The sequence below is a fragment of the Protopterus annectens genome, chromosome 7.part0 (assembly GCF_019279795.1).
Source record: "Protopterus annectens isolate FY-2018-M chromosome 7.part0, PAN1.0, whole genome shotgun sequence".
Lineage (NCBI taxonomy): Eukaryota > Metazoa > Chordata > Ceratodontiformes > Protopteridae > Protopterus > Protopterus annectens.
Genome location: NC_056739.1, coordinates 1,763,191,270 through 1,763,206,482, shown reverse-complemented (window position 1 = coordinate 1,763,206,482; position 15,213 = coordinate 1,763,191,270).

Sequence of the window (15,213 nt, the reverse complement as noted above, 5' to 3'; positions counted from 1 at the left end):
GGTATATATATTTAGCAAGGGGTGTGGGGGGTGCAGACCCCCACAATAGCGAGTTCGAGGTCCGGCATTTTCGGCCTTTAGGCTGTTCGATGTTTAGTCTTTTCGTTCTTCTAATATAGATCCTATGTTTTCATCTGCCTCTTACTAAATCTTTCAAAATATGATTCTGGAATTTTTAAATTTCTCTTAACTCAACTTTTAAATCCACAACTAATAGCCAAATGAGGACACTTATGTTGTTTTTGCAGGTATAGTTCCACTTAAATCAATAGCAGGTTATACTTATATAATTAAGTATACACTGAAGAAATGTCCTGGCATGACATGTAAATGAGAAAATTACTTAATGGTTCCTAAATGTAAATTTTAGGACAATGACTACAATTATGTCATAGCAATACATAAATATATATATATATATATATATATATATATATATATATTTATATATACCTTTATTGTATGTAACAGGAAAATAAGACTTTCTTCCATAACTTCACCTCTGTTCTGCATTGTCCAGTGAAATAGTGCACATATTTCAGCCCAATCACTATAATCTGAGTGTCTGAGATTCATGAAAACTACTAAGGTATAGGGTAGCTGAAATGGTGCACAGCTATGTCATACAGGTCATAATAGCTGGTAGTACAATAACATAATACTATAAAGGTCTCATATCACAGATGAATCAAACAGGATAGTGGAAACCAGGTAAGAATCACAGAAGAATACTTTGTCACCTAAGCAGTCATGCATCACAGCACAAGAGAATAGTGTGTAACCATTGTAGGTACATAATAGTGACAAACAGCCACAGGTAAAAGGAATGCAAAAAATCAAAATAAACAAGTCTTACAGTACACAGGAATGAGCACTGTAAAACACAGAGAAGCAAGTTGTCAGAAGACAGAATGTTACAGATCAGTGCCTGACACTGATAGCATGCCAAAAGGTGAAACTTAACAAGACCAGTTGTGCTATTGCACAAACAGGATAACACACTCTTAAAGAGAAGCCAGCAGTGACTAGCTCTCAGCTGTCAACAATCAGATAGCTAAGAAAGGTGAGGATACACACAGTATTACCTAGCATACCACTGCAAAAGACAGATCAGACATGAGTAGGCAGACAATTGCAAGTCACATACATAAAGAGAAATTTGGGGGAAGCCCTCACATTAAACTATGTGCAAAGCCAAATCTACATGAAGGTAAGACAAATGGGATGACACATAGCTGCAGGGGGTACCAAAACATCTGCAACAGTGCAGTATAAATCATATGATGCCATGAGCCATTGTGGGACTACTACCAGAAACACCAGTTTGGTTTGCCGCTACTGTCTACTGTAGGCAATGAGTATCCAGTCATATGGTCCACAGGAAGTGCACTCATCTCACCATTATCAGATACATCAGATACATTTTGGCTTGTTTGGCATCTACTTCTCTGAAGTACAGGTCAACACTAAGGGACTCTGGCTAACAAAGTTTGCAGATGACTGCAAACTGGGAGCCATTATTGAATCCCCAAATGATGTGGATACTCTACAAAAGGGCCTTACAGAAACAGATGCTTGGTGCCAGAGCCATGGGCTCAAGCTCAATGCCAAGAAATGTATTGTTATCCCCTTTGGGAAAAAACATGTATCCATGAATTACCATATAGGTGGCAGTACACTAAACACAGAAAGTGTGATAAGAGACTTAGGGACACAGGTGGACAGTGGTCTCACCTTCGATAACCACATCGCCACAACAGTCAGGAAATCCTTCTATGTGGCACACCTCATCACGAAGGGCTTTTCATCCAGAAAAAAGGGGGTCATTGTCCCACTGTACTCATCCCTCATTAGACCCATTATAGAATACAACGCCCCATTTGGTATGTACCTCTCAAGACATCTGCAACAACTGGAAAGGCCTCAGAAATACCTCACTAAAAGAATCACAGGCCTAAAGCAGATGCCCTACGCTGACCACCTTAAAAAACTCCAGCTATACTCTGTCGCATATCGTCTACTCAGAGGCGATCTCTGCTTAACATACAAGGCCATGTCAAACCCAGAGCTGTTGGACATGCTACACTTAAAGAAATCCCAATCCGTCAGAGCTACACGCTCCAGGGATCTAAACCTTGTCATCACAATAAACAAAACATGCTGGAGGGATAGGTTCCTGACCCAGAGACTCCCCAGACTCTGGAATAGATTGCCCATACATATCAAGCAGAGTGCCTCTTTGGACCTCTTCAAAAGGAACCTTGATGACTGGATGGGAGAAAGGAAATTCACCCCAGGGATCATGTCAGTCGCCCTGCTAGACAGGGGTCCAGGAAAGTAAATAATGTGGGAAGAAATAGCCAGGGAATTGTTATGGCTAGGCTTGTATAGGCCCTAGGGCTGATAGCCTAGTACCAACCTATGAAAATATGAACCTATGTCAAATATTAAAGAGTGCACCCTACAGGAAGGACATAGGGAGGTCTATTGGTGGAGAAAGTACACCAGAGAGCACACAGTGTCATATGCAGTAAGCTGAATAGTTTTAAGTTTTACCAGTGTGTTGCAATATATGCATATAGTGCTTGTGCCAGGAAATACACTGTCTGATAGAATGTAAACAACAGACAACAGCCATGCCATGCTAAGCATGCAGTGAGAGGCAGCAAGATAACAACACAGAGTAATCTCGCTCCTAACATCTCCAACAGTGCATCCCGCAGGGAATCTTTAAAGTCCAGCATCTCATTTTTCTGAGCTATGACACAGAAATAGAAATGCCTAGACATGGTAAGGCCTTACTGTGTCTAATAATGGTGGCTGCCAAAAAAGCAATTACTAGAAAATGTAAATTAAAATATAAACCAACTATACTGGAAGTAGTGAATATAGTAACAGATATAACAACTGGAAATGAGATCTTTAGAAAAGGGTGGAGGCAAAGTATATAGGAAAAAAATGTGAATTGTGGGAGCAGTACAAACAAGGGAGAAATGAGGCCTAAAAGGCAGCAGGACTTAAATGAGCTATGTAATGTTTGAGTGAGAAAGATTGGGTAGATTATAAGTGATGTATAATGTTTGCAGCTGGGAGTGTGTCCGTATGGTTTGTGATGTAAAATGCTTTCAACTAGGATTGTGTAGGTGTGGTTTGGTCTCATTTATATAAATGTATGATTGCCTGTGTAGTAAGTGATGGTTTAATGAAGATGTTTCTTGTTAAAAAAGCAGGAATTGAGTAATTTATGTAATAACGCTTAGGTTATATGATATATAGCAATATATTGGAAGTATAATGTTTATCTTAATATAGTTTGATTGCTTTTACATGAATGTAAATGTGCCTATGTCATAAGTGATAATTCAGTAAAGGTGTCTGAAAAACAAAACAAAAAAAATAGCAATACAGATGTGAAAAACTTAACACATGCTGGATAACATATTAATAAGAAGTGAGGAGAAGATGAGACTTGGTGGAGTGAGTAACAGTATAAACAAGCATGACAAATAGAGATGGTGATGTGCGTACAGATGAAGATGAAACAAATGATTTACGTGGTTATCTTTTTTTTTGGTGATCTAATATGTTTAATATTATATGCAGAAGGTGCTAAGGTAAGCAGGGTAAGAAAGGCATGTTAGATATCCAGGATGGTTTGTATGCCAGCTCACACATGAGAACAGTGATATAGAATATGTAATACACATAGCAAGGGATGAACGAAAGAAAGGAAGGAAGGAAAGGAAAGAAGGAAGGAAAAGTCACACAAAATTTAGCAGCAGGCTACCCCAATGGTACAGTGCTGTCTAATAATTGTTGTACCAGCTGCAAGCACCACTCTATGCACATGACCAGAAACTCAATCTGCTCACCGATCTACTGGATCTGGTTAAGTATTGCAGACGTCAGGTGGATCACATGTGTTATTTCCTTCACAGCTTCACCAGTGATCACCACAGGAAGTGCTCTCCTTTTTATGTCATTTAAGTATACCAGCTTTTGCAGCAGGGAATACAATTCTCTATAGCAGTTCACATATTGCAGTGTTCTGCCTGGGAGACCACCCTGTCCACATATCCTGGACCATAGCATCACTAGCCTACTGTATTAATAAATATAATACCAGTCTAGTATGCTCAGAGTTTCTGCTGCAGGTCATATGGCTGCACGCTGATTTCTCCCCATTGCTATATACAACTGGAAGTCTTGGCAATTGAAAGAGTAAGTGATACAGACATACACACACATGCGCACGCGCATACACGCACACACACACACACACACACACACACACACACACACACACACACACACACACACACACATATATGTGTGTGTGTGTGTGTGTGTGTGTGTGTGTGTGTGTGTGTGTGTGTGTGTGTGTGTGTGTGTGTGTGTGTATACATACATACATCTACAGTAACACCTCTAATGTGACTCAAATGTAAACATTGACTACATCTGTAAAACAAGCTGTTATAATGGTTCTAGAACATATCGGCAGTCTTTGCTTAGCAGCATCTACAGAATGAAATTTGGAATATGAAGACATATCCATTTATCAGATCTAGACATAGATACTACCAGTGGCCACTCACTAGGGCCCCAGTAGCCTGTACAGAACTACACAGCATGCAGTGACCTGATTCCAACTCTGTGAAACACAGATCTCTTACCATTTATATTGATTTGAGACTTTGAAGACATCAGATATAAACATTTGCCTCAAGCCACAGATGAGATTTTTAGATTGCAGAGTACACACAGATATGGTACTCTTACAGCAATCCATTGCATGTGTGTTATAAGGTCCACACTTAGATTATGATACAACCACTAAATATACAAGCATGACAGAAATAGTAGTAGGACATGACTGAGGTACATATAGCACATTGTGTCATATCCATCCATACACCAACATTATATCACACAAGATATTGCACTATACTGCAATGTGTAAAGTAGAACATAAATACAGAGGCTCCATTTCAGTTGTTTTATTTTATTTGATAACCAGATACATGAACCAATCTAATCACCATGTTCAACCATCATGGACATGGGACTTAGTTAAAGAGAATTGAAACAAATCACAAGGAAAAAAGATATATTTGTCTACCTATAATACAGCGCTGAGAGATGTTCTAAATTGCTTGGCTACATAAATAGCTTATCACAGGCATTTCTGGGGGAGAGCACATGGCTAATTAGTATATGCCTCTCATGTGGAATGACTCGTTAGCATTTAACACCAATGCAGACACAGCCCACCACAGTGCAACACATTTTGATGTTGCATCACTGTGGTACTGCCATCTCTGAATCAGAAATGGTTATCGGGAGGTGTACATCTCATGTATGATTTACTATCAAATGTTTGAAACTTACCTTAACATTGGTCATAAGGTCAAGATTAAAGGTGCAAAAGTTTAAAATTGTGAATGGAAATCCCGTCGCCTCTGTAACATTGACATGTCGCTTGCATTTGTGGTTTTGAACATCGTTGTTTACAATTGGATCACACTACAGTGGCAATAGGAAAAATTACCCTTTTCCTCACTGTAGTGCGATCTTGGAGTTAGAATATATAATTATCAGGGGGTGTGGGGGTGCTGGGGGCTTGCCACCCTGCAAAACAGTAAAAATGTTTATGATTTCAAAACAGCAATTTTTGTGGAAGATGAACATTTCAGGCAATGCCGAATGTCAATTCTGGGCTTCCGAACGTTCGACATACTGAACACTCTGTAGGACAGTTTCCAACCTTATTTTTCGGCATTTTCATTAAACGCTAAAAAGGATTTCACTATTTTATTAGTAAACCCTCATGTACACATCATGGTAAACTTCCTAAACTGGATCCCCAGTTTTCATAAAGGTTGTGCCCTTGCTACAGTTTTTGGCATTTTATGTAGTCTGCGTTTAATGGGTTTTTACAATTACATTTTACTACTAAGTGCATTGTGTGGATATGGGAGAGAAGTTTATTCATTCTTTTATAAGTTCAGTTTTCTTCAAAACATGCCTGGGTAATTATGTTTCCACTTTAATCTAATACAGATGGAGTACCCATATGAATGTTTAATATTTAAATATTACAATGCTTGTGATATTTAGTGACCTTGAATAGGTACTGTGCAAAGTTCATTCTTTCCTTATTTTAGGGTAACTCAGACTGGAAACATGAAAACATAACAGTGCAACTGCCTTGTAGCCTATGTGATTAGTGCAACCTACAGCACATAATACAACAAACTGTTACATGGTAGTGGATTTGTGTACTGTTCTGCATTTTTTCATAATTTTTTCTCTGTTTTCTTGTGGCAATGATCATCACTAAGTGTACCTTTACAACCACAGAAATGGCCTGAGATGTCACAGTCTAAATTTGCATGTATCTGTGCTGGTCTATTCGTTTTTAGAATTGTTACTAATTTTGATACATATTCATTCAGAGTAGATTAATGTATATGCCATGCATTATTTTGTTTTGCAAGCAACATCTAAAACAGTATGAGAGCTTTATTATACATGGTTTTGCATAAATGCTTCTTTCTAATAAGGGATAATGTTCAACTGGTTTAAAATTTGCAAACCTTATGAAAGAAGTAGGATTGATAATGGGGAGCTACTTCATGACATGTTTCATCTAATTACCTTGCAAGCAACTCATTGCAAAATTTGAAAGAATGGCTAATGAAAACACAATATGAAAGTGTGAAAGCAGGAGTGGCCTTAGGTCAACTGGTGCCCTAGGAAAAAGGGACCACTGCACCCCCCACCACACCACCCAGTGCCCCCATCCTGGTCTACCTACACCAAATAAATACTGGAAAAGTGCCCCTACTAAAGCAGCGCCCTAGGCGGCCGCCTAGTTGGCCTATGCCTAAGGCCGGCTATGTGTGAAAGAAAACTATCAGTATTGGTGTTTACCTGCAGCATTTCTCCTTAGATGATGTTACGATTATCTGATGCAAAAATGGTTATGTTGCAAAGGATGAGAATCACAGCTGATTTACCTCTTCCAAATTGAACAAAAAAGCAAACAATCATTTGTCAGTGCTGAATGTTGGCTTGCAGAGCACTAGTAGTGCTGCATTAGGGTACAGTGAAGTGGTGAGATGGCAGAGACAGCAAAAATAAATGTTATGAGAAGGCAACATGCAACAACCTGGCCTTGAATGTTTGAGAAGCAATGTTCTGTGATACACAGAGGCAGTAAAACAACATACAGAGGCTGTATTAAGGGAATACCATTAATGTGCAACTAAGAACAAAGATAATAAGAATAAAGATTATTTGGAAGCAGGCTCTGCAACATGGTCTTCTTTATTTGACAAGTGCTATTCTGTGATACCCAGAAGCAAGAAGTAATTGGTAGAAGCAAAAAGAGTAGCTCACTTTATTTTACATTTTCAAACATCACTGGATGCACTGTATAATGAAGAAGCAATGTATAGTTAACTTGCTTATGTATGTAATCATTGTAAATATTCTATTTGTAATATGTAATGTTGTATCTGCTTACCTTGGAACTTTTCTCCCCAGGCCTCTGCTGAAAATGGACATGCATCCAGTCAGACTATCCCGGTCAACAAATGTAAAATAAAATAAAAAATAAATAAATATAGCAATATGGTCTTGAATGTTTGCCAAGTGTTTTTCTGTGATATTTGATAGAGGCATATAATAGCAAGTAGAAACTATACAGTGTACTACACCAATCCAGTAGTAAAAATCACTGCAATGATCTTGATTGCCTGAGAAGCACTATTCTGCCTGTACTGTACTTTTTTCTGTTGAACTAGTACAAACTGTCAATGTGCAGTGCCCAGTAGGACAGAAATGTATTGATGAAAAGAAATATGCACTGTGTGTGGTAAAATAGACATTGATGAGAAACATATTTTTTCCCAAATAAGCAAGAGAAATATTTACTGAGTAATAGGGCGCATAAAATATACAGCAATATTGAACAGAATGCCGGGTACATGCCATTCTATGATAGTCAGTCGGGGGGGTTGTATAACAGCATGTAGAAGCTATATTAATGGTACCGCTGTAACATACTATTAAAGAGAAGATCATCGGGATGCAATGTATAGCAACATGATGATGATTGCTTGAAAAGCCACATTCTGTACGTCCCATGTTCTGCACCATAGGGATATGACAGTCTACAGTTGCACTGGGAGCAACACAGCACTATTTTATTGTTGAAGTGAAAAATACGCTGCACAAAGCAGAACACACAGGGATAGGAAACTCATTTTACTCATATCAGAAAGATGAATCATTTACTTTTTTGCGTTTATAACTTCATTTTAGGCACTGTATAATGGGGAAGCAATATTCTGCTTTTTGTGATAGTCAGTGGTGAGGATTAATAAAAAGCAGTTCTGAGCACTGAACAGTCCAGGAGAGAGATCATATTTTATGTTCGGTTTCCTACTCTAGTTCTAAAGTACGTTTTATTTATTTATTTAATTTAGTTAATTAGTAAGTTGTTTAGTTAGTGCCTCCTAATTTTTTTTTGGTATATTTTAGCAGTGTGGTAAAAGTTTGCTTGTTTGTTTGTTTGTTTATGCATTTATTTTACCATTGTTAGCCTGGATATAATACTGATTCACATGGATCATTTTTAGATTCAACTTTGGGAGATACAGAAATAAAATGGATGCATAAATCAAGCCATCCAACAGATTATGTGCAAAGAATGATAGCATAAAAAACATGATGCATATTTGACTTAATAAAACTACTGTTATGCAGTTGTTACAGATATTTTACATATTTATAATTATATACAGTAGCTGTAGGTGGGGGACATTAGAGGGAGAAAATAATTATTAGAGGGGGAGGGAGGTTGAAGGAAGAAAGAAGAAATGGTAGGAGGAAGAAGGCCAAAGAACCTGAGGATAGAAGAATATGAGAGAGAACGTGGGGATGGCACTTGAGTGGGTGTAGCATGTGAAGTAGAATGGGGAAGGATGCCAGAATTGACAAGAAGGTGATTAGAGAAAGGAATTTTGGATATAAGTGAAAAGAGTATTTTATTTATTTATAAATGTGGGAAAAATGCAGTTGAGGAATGGCTGTGAGTCAGGAAGTGAATCTATTAATTTACTTTCCTACTGGAAAAACATCTACATTGTTCTTCTTTAAATGTGTGTTTTTAAGCTCTAGGTTGAATTTTGGAAAGGTAAAGATGAATTTAATGTATGGTTTGACAATTGTTCAGATTTTAAGGGGGTAATATTCATCAGTGCAAACTGTCTGGACCATTCATCTGCACCCCGAACAAGGTGATAAAATCCTGGAACTGGTACTTATTGATATGAAACAGCTTTGCTTTCCACCAATTGTAATTCCCTACCTGGTCAAATTGGATCATAAATGGGTGAAATTCACAGTGAACTGAAAAGCATCTGCCTATACCTCAATATCCAGAGATTATGCTAAGATTAATCTACTAAAACTGAGTGATGACCTGGCTAAATTAAATGTCCCTTCCATCTTGATGACCCCACTTCCTATGCAGAATCCATTACCAGCAAATCCCATGCAAATGCAAATAGCTGCATAAATGCATCTGTCCCTCTCAGGTGTAATCAGAGTGCCAAATTTAAAAATAAAACCCTATGGTGGAACCCTAATATCAACAGGTTCTATACTAAACGAAAAAAAAAAAACAACTCATTACATGCAAAAATCAATTTTACTGTCAGGATGCCACTAACACTCTTGTTAAACTTAACAAGGACACCAGGCCTAGAATGAAATATATATAAGTACTCTGATCAAATTAATCTAAGAGAGATGTGAGGTAAAATAGCCACCTCATCAAAGGAACCACAATACCTTCCTTAACTATGTTAGAAATCTTAGAAGCAATGCCAAGCACTGCACAAAGCTAATACCAAAAGGTATCACATCCTCATACCCAGAGGACATAGCCAATATGCTAACAGACAAATTGAGTTCAAACTTTATACCACACTCCCCTCCTATATTCCCAGCTTAGATACCTGTATCTACACCCCCTTAAATCCCCTTAAATCACCCAAGAACAAGTCCTCAAGGCACCACCCTAGGCCAAAAAACAAAAGTAAGGTGTCAATGGACCTGGGTAATTATAGACCAATATGCCTGACCAGCCTCATCTGTAATGCTGTAGAAAGGATCATATTGGAATAAATAAACAAACACGTAAATAAATAAGGGCATAAGTAGATCTCAGCCAGTTCAGATTTATCAAGGGGAGATGTTGCTTACTTAATCATGGTCAACTTTTTCAAGAAGGTTACTGAAACAATGGATGAGGGCAAATCAGTACACAACAGATAACTAGATATTGCCAAGTTATTCAACACTATTCCATACTCAGGTGTCATATATAAACTCTCCCAAATAAATGTAAATCCCTATGTAACTTTTTGGATAGCGAATTAGATCACAAATAGAGCCCATGGAATTAGGGTGGATGGCTCTAACTCTTCCAAAAGTCCTGTCACTAATGGTGTACTCCAGGTTTTATACTTGGGCCACTCCCCTTTGGCATTTACTTCTTGAAGGCTAAAGCAAATGTTAAGGGTTTATGGCTGACCAAATCTGCAGACCAAATCTGCAGACAACTGCAAACTCGGTGCCATCGCAAACTCCCCAGGGGACACCAAAATCGTCTGAGAGAGCCTTCTCCAAACTAATAGTTAGTGTCAAAAACATGGACTAAATCTAAATGCCAAGAAATGTATGATTATATCCTTCATCATAAAAATTATGCAGACCAGCTCAAAGCATTGTCCCTCTACTTGTGTCATATAGACAACAGAGAGGCAACCTCACCCAGCCATATATAGTCTCAACAGATCCTATACTGTCAGACCTACTATACATTCACAAATGCAATGATAGCATGAGCACCTGCTCAAGGGATCTCAGTCTTTGTTAAAACATAAATAGAACAGGTTGGAGGGATATGTATGTATCACAGATAATACCTCTTTTAAGGAATCATCTTCCATCCCATATAAATTAAAGTACTCCTCTTTCTTTATTCAAATGTAATTTGGGTGACTGGATGGAAAACTACTAATTCATACCTGGTTTAGCACCCATGTCCCTCATGGATAGAGGCAACAAATAAATGTCTCAGCATCTCCTTGTTCTGCCCATCACTGGGTTATTCATATGCAAAATATAAGGTCTAAAAACTACCATGGGGGTAAGGCTGGGATTCTTAAGACCCCCACAGATCAACAGCATAGTAAGTACCTATAAAACTATAAACTTATAAGGAGTGACTTGTGGAATGCAACTTGTTCAGTATGGTTTGAAGGTTATAGGCAGTTGGAAGTAGGAATCTAAAGCCATAAGAGAAAGACTATTCAGATAATTTTCCTGATCAGAAAGGGAAGCAATAACTCTGTAGACAAACAGCCACTAGGAGGAAAACCTTTTCATGATCAGAAGCCATTTTGCCTTTTCTTTTAGGAGCTAGGGTTATAACTCTACAACTGTTATTTAATATAGTTTAGGAGAGGTAGACATTTGATGCTGTGGCTATGATAGGAAATGCTTCAAATATCAACAAGATGACTACTTTGCTTATAGCAGGTTCCTGTTCAGGAAATAGTAGGTAGAATATCTTTTTGGTCCAAAATTAGGTTAATTTACTTTGGATTTATATAACTATGTATGACACTAGAAGTTAATGGCTGAGTTAAACCATATACTCAGGTATCTGCATTGCTAGACCTTTCACTTGAATCTTGATACTTGTAGATAATGGCCTATTTGATTGGAATATTAGCTATCCTTTGTGGTGTATCAAATAGCACAGGCTTGATCTTTTTTGTATTAAAGAAGAGTTTATGCCCCTGGAGCCAGCTAGATTGGTGACGAGGACTATGTTCTAGGATAACTGTAATGTGTGCATGGATTGTCTTGACTTGTGAACCCCCATGCTATCTACATAAATGATAATGGGGAAAAGGAGAAGAAAGTTTGAGGGTAGCTTACTAATAAGTAGAATAATAACAGAGTACTTATCCTTAGGAAATACCTTTGAGAAGAGGACCACAGGCAGACATATCTGTCTGTAGGGAAGGATCTCAGCCATCGAACAGTATGCATACTGATATAGGCTGTTTGCAGGAAGTAACACTGGAGAGTGTAGTCTATTAAGTCAAAGGCTAGGGTTGTTGGTGATTATGTGATCTGAGAGGGAGTGGTTTCCTGTTTTATAATTTGATATGGTGGCTTCATTTAGTATTTGTGAAACACCTAGATTAGACAGGGTGCACTATAATTTGTCTCTATTTTTTTTTGGGGGGGGGGTCAGGTTGATGTTAATGTCCCCAAGATTAATAATATCATGGGATTTCTTGGTTTGTGTCATAATATCATTAAGTTCAGGTGCAAATTTAGTTAAAAAAGTTTAATCTGCTGTTGGAGGGAGATATGTGACTATAATGAATTGCTGGCAATGCTTTATATTATTCGGTGATGGATAAACAGTTTAGCTCATGTCCATTTTGGTATAGACTTTGAATGCAGGAAACTGTAAGATTTTAAGTAGAAAGGGGGTCCTTCTAAACACTCTTGAACCTGGCCTAGAATTAAAAATATCTAAGTAACCAGGGAGATGAGCTTGTAAGGTAGGGCAGTTTACTACTGAAATCTCAAAAGTAAAAAAAAAGGTACTTAACAGTGAACTAATTTGCCAAAAGTACACATAACTTGACTGTCCTAATGTTGAAAATCAGCTGTTAATGCCAAAAATGTCAGATGTGGCATTTTCTTTAAGTAACAGCAATACCACCCTTGCTGCTACTCCCTAGCTAGCATACCTAACATCCAGATTATGCGCCCCCACACCCCCTTAACTATATATTCCAACTCCGAGATCACACTACAGTGAGGAAAGGGATGTATTTCCCTAACCGCACTGTACAGCGATCCCTGTACATCCCTTTGAATGTTATATTTGCAAATGCACAGTCAATTCACAAATACAACATTCGCTCATTTAACCTGCACACATATGAAGTATTCAAACATCTGTAGTTCGAATACTTCATAGCCGTGCAATGGTACAGAGACATTCCAATGGTAAACCAGATAGGGCTGTCATACTTTGCCATGGATTCAGTAACAGCAAGAATATCTGGGCTTTAAATGGCTATGAGTGTGAGCAGCTGCTCTAGTTAATTTGGTAAGCTGTCTGTTCATAGGTTCATAGGTTCATAGGTAAGTACTAGGCTATCTGCCCAAGAGCATTTATAAGTCTAGCCAGAATGTGTTGGCTTTCGCCACCCCCTTAGATTAGTTCCATGTGCCTCTGTCCAGCAGAGCCACTGCAATGATCCCCGGGGTAAATTTTCTGTTTCCCATCCACCTGTCAAGGTTTCTCTTGAAGAGTGTTAGTGATGAGCTCTGCATGATGTATATTGGAATCCTGTTCCAAAACATGGGGGGGTCTCTGGGATAGGAATCTATTAAAGATATTTTGAGATGGTCAGTTTCTGTGGACTAGATCCTATGTTGATGAGGAGGAGTCAGGTTGTGCAAGTGAGGATTAGATTCAAGGCTAGACCAAAAGATGAGCATGTTTAGTAAAGTGATTAGCCTCATTATAAACCTGAGAAAAGTTTGGAGTAAAATGATCTGGTGGGAATGTGTATCTCAAAAAACTTTGGTTGTGTGGGAAAAAGGTGGAGGGTAGCTTAATTAGTTCAGGCTTGGAAATAAGGTAATAGGCATAGGGACAGGAACAAATGAAAATTTAAGACTGAGTTGGGGGAGGTTATACTGAGGGGATTGATGGGATCTATTTGCAGAATTTAAGCTAAGGATATTCTTCCTTTTTTATTTATTTATTGCTCTTGGAATCAGGATCACAAGGAACAGGATAAATGAAATGGTATATGTTATGATATAACTGTTGATATGTGTGTGGTAAGGAAAATACAAGAGGGAAGATGCAGCTTGTGATTGTCTGTAAGAGGGATCGGATAGAGGAGTGAATGGAGTGGAGTACTAAAGAAATGGATCAATTCCATGTCGAGTCAAGAAGGGACTGCTATTGTTTTGAGAGGCAGCCTAGTGCAAGGACACTTTTCTGTTAGTGATGGAGGAATATATTCTTAATGGAGATATGATAAAGCTTAGTTATGATGCCAAGAGCTGTGCTTGTTATATGGTGTCTATATTTTTGCATGCTATCATATTGAGAGTAAGTGACTAGAGAAAAGGGGTGGTTAAATCACTGGAATTAGGAATATCAGGAGATAGACTAACTTGCACACTTTGATGTTGCTGGAAAGTGATATGTGTGTGTGTGTGTGTGTGTGTGTGTGTGTGTGTGTGTGTGTGTGTGTGTGTGTGTGTGTGTGTGTGTGTGTGTGTGTGTGTGTGTGTGTGTGTGTGTGTGTGTGTGTGTGTGTGTGTGTGTGTGTGTGTGTGTGTGTGTGTGTGTGTGTGTGTGTGTGTGTGTGTGGTACATCAGGAAATACTTACACCTGATTAACATTCAGATATGCTCACTATATTTCTTATAGTGGTTATATGTTGGCAATGCATTGGGGTTTGCTGTTTAGGGGAGAGAAAAGAGAATGTAAGGTAAGGAAGAGAGAATAATTGCCTAGTGCAGAAATGAATGAAAATAGGTAAAACGAAGGTATTATACTGCAGGTAGGATGGAGACTATTTAAAGAACTATTAAAGAATGCAATGGTATTAAATCAATCAGTGCCAAGTTTATTGTGGTCTCTGTGGATAGTGGTGGAGAATGATTTAATAGGTATTGCTGGAAATTATAGATTTTAATCAGTAATGAGATATGTGTTATGTTAGGATTTGTTAGTTTTATTGTTCAGGTATGTTTTACTTCATTTATTTCTGATAGTAAGAATATGGTCTTCTTTGCTGGTAATGATACTTTAGACCAACATTTTTTTTTATTTTATTTTAACTTTTGTTATTCTAATATGAATGGATTTCATTTCTAAGGACTGACTTCGGTGAATGCTGTTTTGTAGTTGTGTAGGCACATTTTGTGTACACAGAATATGGTCATTAACAGGCATTTGGCAGAGCTCACTATTATACTCAACTGTATCATTCAGCAAGATCACTGATTTTTACAGGATTAGTGCCCCAAATACAGAATCCTCTAGTTCATACCTCTCAACTGTCTCTCATTTTACA